This window comes from Octopus sinensis, linkage group LG9 (assembly GCF_006345805.1).
Source record: "Octopus sinensis linkage group LG9, ASM634580v1, whole genome shotgun sequence".
NCBI lineage: Eukaryota > Metazoa > Mollusca > Cephalopoda > Octopoda > Octopodidae > Octopus > Octopus sinensis.
In genome coordinates this window covers 20,366,820-20,372,663 of record NC_043005.1, presented here as the reverse complement: position 1 = coordinate 20,372,663, position 5,844 = coordinate 20,366,820, and positions in this window count along the sequence as shown.

The following is a 5,844-nucleotide window of genomic DNA, read 5'->3' as shown; positions in this document are numbered from 1 at the left end:
AAACATACAAATCTGCACATACATACATACTGTACATGCATGCATACATACATGCATGATGGCCGTCCACTTGTGACCGAGGAAGACCATTGCCGATCTTCAGGAACATTGTGCGCTCTAGGACTAACTATATTTTGCATTTGTGGCTCCGTTGGTGACTAATGAGCCCTGCTCTTGACAAGCATACACAACTGCAAACATTGCAGACCAAGCTTTCCCCATTCAATATACGAGCCGTGCGTATATGCATACATACATACATACATATATACATACAGCGGGTGAATGAAAGCCGTCCTTACTGATTCGAGCTTTTGGCTGCCACGGTAGCGACGTTCGTTTTTTTCTCACATAATTGTGAGAAATTGTTTTTGAAATTTAATTCTCTGGTGGATTATACAAAGGATTGGCCAGGAGTACCTTTCGGCCAAAAATTATTTTCTTTGCCATCATTTGAAATCTTCTTCATATCTATCATTTAGTTTAAAACAAAAACTTTATTGAACTGTTATTTTTATTTTTTTCTTCCCTTCTGTTGTGTCTTTCTTTCTTTTTATGTGTATCTTTCTTCATTTTAAACTCTATTGTGAATTTTATTTGAACTTTTTTTTAAATGGCAAACGAATTATTAGTGTAGGAATTGACACCTCCTAAACATGGCTCAAAGGGCCCGAAAGGAAGACGGTGGCATTGAGGACTTATTCAAAGTCGCTCGATACCATAACCGTCTTCCCGAAACCCACAATTCTGAAAGAGTTGGCAGAATACATGCCAGCCATTGAATTTATTTCACGGGGAGTCAAATATGCAACGGTCTGGTTGCTATTTGACTCCCCCCAAGAAGCTTGCAAATTTGCAAGCTGGTCTCTGGAGGGCAATGAAATTATGTTCCTTCCCAGTTATTGTGAAGTCCTTGGGTCTGCGGTTTGCCACCCGGAATTGAGCCCGAGTGGATAGAGGACTCTATACGCCGGGGTCTGGGTTGTAGCAGTACCAAGCTACTCAATGTAAAAATTTTGCCTGCGGCTGATTGGGAGGGGTCAAAAGTTGTTTTGGCCCTATGGACCCAATCTGCCAAAAGTCTGGTTTTCCCAGATTTTTTGAGGATGGCCGTGTCTAGGTATCCGGTGATGTTCGAGGGACGCCCCCCCCCCCAGTGTCACCTGTGCCTAGAAACCGGCCACATCAAGAAAAACTGCCCCAAGGACCAAAATGGGGTCCTGGAGCAGTTAGTAGAGGCATGACTCCCTGCTCCCTCAATGGAGGGAGAGAAGGAGGAGGATGTCAAGGAAGTGGAAACCTCCTCGAAAAAACGAAAGCGAAAGGTGGGCAACAATGGTTGCCCACCGAAGGACCTGAGGGCTGTGGGAGGAAAGGAGGACCTGTTGGACACAGCAAAGGAACACCACCCTCCCGCGGTCCAAAGGAAAAAGAAAAGAAAAACGGGACATTGCTGGCGGTTTGGGACATGCTGCCAGCGTGGCCCGATGCTTCTTCGGTGGATGAGACGCCAGAGGAGGAATTTGTTGTCCTCTTCCATAATGGAGGGACATTACAAAATGAGATTGGAAAAATTGAAAGGAAGAGCCGGTGGGAGGGGCTTCTGTCTTGCATGGAGGACCCTGAGTGGCCTTCGCAGGTGGCTGCGGTGGTCATATAGGATAACGATCTGTGCAGGATAATGAATTCCTTCCCAGCAGACTCCTTTAGATATATGGCCAAGTGGTCCAGATTGGAACTGAATACATGCTTCAATGAAGCGAGGAGCCTGGTCGGACAGGAAACTTGAATTGTTGGACGTTTGGACTCAAAAAGAGTCTAAAAAATGTAAAAGTGAGAGGATTATTGCCTCGTGTGAGTGTGTGTGTGTGTGTTTTTTTTTAATAATTTTGAACTATGTAAGAGGTTTATCGCCTCATTGTGCTTAAAAAAGAACAATGTTTTAGAGAAGCGAAAGTCGGCGGGCGCTTTTCATCTTCTCCCATCCTTATCATCCTTGTATCATCATCATTCATCCCATTAATGTCTGTGTCCAGCCCGCAAGCTTCTCTTTGTGTGCTGTCCTTGTGGAAAATTTAATAAAATAAAGAACAAGTTAAAAGTATGATACAAATATATGAAATTCATGTCTCATAGCAAAATGTATTTTGAAATTAAAGAGATAAAAAAAATTACTACAACTATGTCTTCTGCCATACTGAAAAATTTCATATTATTCAGCACTTCATTACTAACATAAACAATAGAAATGAACTTATTTCATCCTACCAACACTTATTTGTCGGTCGGTTGAGACAAGAATTCTTCTTGCTAGTTTCAAAGCAGACATTCACAGCACATGTATTAGGCAAGAACCCTGAATCTGGATTCATGTGCATGTTTGAATGACGTTCTTGTTTATCCCATATTAGCCTTCACTGAACAGTCTTATGATGAAATGCAGTCTAGTAGTGACAACCGCATCCTTTTTTAGGCGTGGAGATGATTGTTTTATTCCGAGAATATTTATGAAGCCAGTCGATTTCCTATTTGAATTTAATAGATGTGTCTTTGCTGTGGTCATCAATAAATCTCAAACGCAAGCCTCGTCTTTTCCTGTTCCTTTTTCTCCCCATCCATCAACCAAGAGATTAGTAATCATGATTTTATTATTTGCTTTATTTGGAAACTTTATTGCTACATAAATTAAACCTGAAATTCGTTACTCAACTCATCTAAGGGAAGCAGCTCATTGACTTAGAATTAATCTTTTTTTTTTTTTTTTGCTATGTCAGATACTTTTATTACGTTTGGTTCGTAAGACTTGATGTGAAATTATATGTTGAAACAAATTCTGTTGTATTTCGAAAGGTTCGTTTACGAGCGCTGGTTCTATTTCACTCCTGCTATCATTTCACTCATGCTTTCCGAAATCCGTCGAAACTACACCTGATTATATATGCACTTTAGATGAGTTGTAGTGCACCTGAGCACTGTACACAATGTTTATTATTATTATTATTATTATTAGTCACCTAGTTGACCAATTAACGAATCAATTGTTTGATTAATCATTCTGTCAATCATTCGATGAAAGGACTCTGACGAACCTTCGATTAATTAAACAATCGATTAGTTAATTGGTTTAAGGATTACTTAGTTTAATAGTAATAAGTGGAATGAAATCAGTGCATACGTTTATTATTGATCCTAAGATACAACAAAATTTAATTATTTGCCCTACACTATATCGTGTATGACAAGCCGCAGGTATTTGCAAAGTTACTGCTATAAATTAGTTCACTTATGTGTTTTGATTGTCCGATTATTTGGTGAGACTCTGAGCTATGACATTACCAGACCTGGGAACTCTATAGCCATATATAATTATATACATCGCATTATGTCGTTACTAACCTGTGTGTTCAAAGGCGGCGATCTGGCAGAAACGTTAGCAGGCCGGGCGAAACACGTTCTGAGTTACGTTCTGAGTTCAAATTCCGCCAAGGTCGACTTTGCCTTTCATCCTTTCGGGGTCGATTAAATAAGTACCAGTTACTCACTGGGGTTGATATAATCGACTTAATCCGTTTGTCTGTCCTTGTTTGTCCTCTCTGTGTTTAACTCCTTGTGGGTAGTAAAGAAATAGGTGTGTGAGAGTGAGAGTGAGAGTTTAGTGTGTTTTGAATTAGAGATGAATCTTATGTAGTTTGTCACTTGTCAAGCATATTCAATCATACCTATGTAATCATACATACATACATACATATTCATACACACACATACTAAATCAGCTGAAGTGGATCTCTAATACCGTCATCATCATTATCATCATTGTTATCATCACCATTTCACATTTGTTTTCTATACTTGTATGGATTGGAAAGTTTGATAGGAGCTGGTAAACCAGAGGACGGCACCAATTCTAGTTTGGCATGGTTTCTATGGCTGCATCCTCTTCCTAACACCAAATATTTTATGGAGTATACTGGGTACTTTTTATATGGCACCAGTGCCAGCAAGGTCATTAAGTAACTTGCATGACAAAGACCCCTTAACTGAAAAAGGGAATAGTATTGAGGGAGGTGGCTTTGTGCCAGGTGATAAGAAGTTAAAGTCTGATAGAGGGACAGAAATAGGTGTTTTGTTGTTGTGGAGGTACATGGCTACCCCAGCTGAAAAATGCAGAGAGAGAGAGAGAGGAGAGGAGATGGTGATGAAGATGTGACAGATTGTACCTTCAAGGTACAGGGAGGTGAATATAAGTGAAGTGGTGCAAGAGGAGAATGAGAGCTAGAGGGGAGGTGAGAGGAATGCAGTGAGTGGTGGACAAATATGAAGAGAGAGATTTTGGGAAGATGAGTTGTTGGGAAGAGATTTTTCAGACACTGATTGAGTGCAGGAGCAGAAACAAAGTGCCATGACTTTATAGCCTCATTTTTACTTAGATGAATGGGTCTTCTCAAGCACAGCAAATTGCTAATCATCTTTGTTGTCACCTCAGTGATACTCAATTTTTGGAGGTCGTTTTTCACCACTTTGTCCTATGTCTTCTTGGGTTTCCTTCTTTCATATGTTCCATCTACATTTAACAACTGGCATTTCTTTATGCAGCTGTCTTCATGCATATGCATCACATAACCATACCAGTGGAGTCTTTTCTCTTTCACACTACATCTGATGCCTCTTATGTTCAATTTTTCTTTCAACGCATTTACAATATAACATACCCACTCACAGGCAGTGCACAACCCACAGAACTTGTTAGCTTCATTTCTTTCAAACTTACCCATGCTCATGTACCCCTGCACACAATTTATTCCTGACAAATCTCTCCCCAACAACTCATCTTCCCAAAACGTCTCACTATCTTGTAATGTCACTGTTCATGCTTAAGCATCATACAATCTGCCTTTCACTCAGAGAGAGAAACCTTTTGTTGCCAACGAAAGTAATTACTCTCTTAACTTTCCATTGGACTATTTCCTGTGGAATTATCTGAAAGAAAGCGAGTATGTTGAGAAACCCTGCACAGCTTTAGAACTCAAGCAAAGAACCTTGAGGAAGATAGCAGCCATTGCTGCACCATAGTATAGTGGATGACAGGGAAAGCCCCAGGAATGGTATTTTTTCTTTTATGGAGGAAGTTGTCATCCAAAGTATGTGATATTCAAACCTTGGACATTGTTATGAACTCATGTACCTTGGTTGTGTTTATACACATTCCTTAATAAATAAGCTTGATCCATTTCTAGTTACCCTTATTACTTACATTTAAAACGTGTCCCTGCATAAATACCTCAAAATCTTTTCGAAAATAAATCAGATATTTCTTAGAGGTTAGTATGATTACATTTCATATTTCACATTTTACAGACAAACCATCTCACATTTCATGTTTTGCAACAACATTGTTTTTTTAACATTTAACATTTCACAAGACACCATTCTCCAATATTTATCATTTCAGAATTTCTGCAATACATCACCTTGTAACATTTCATTTGATATAATCCCTTGCATTTCAGATATTAAAAGATATCTTGTTCAATTTCATATTTCACAAGGCTGTTATATCACATTTTCCAATACATCTTCTCATGAATCATATTCCACAATGCATCATTTTCTTACATTCATGAGCTTGCATATTTTTGCATTAAACATTTTATAACACAACTTTCGATGTTTCACATCTCATAAAATTTCACATAACATTAACATTTTACATTTCACAAAATATATTTTTACATTTTTCAGTTCTTGAAAAACAATTAGCTTTTATTAAATTTCACTTTTTAACATTTCATCAGACATGAAATTTTTGCATTGCACATTTCAAAAGACATCAGCTGAAGGTATTTC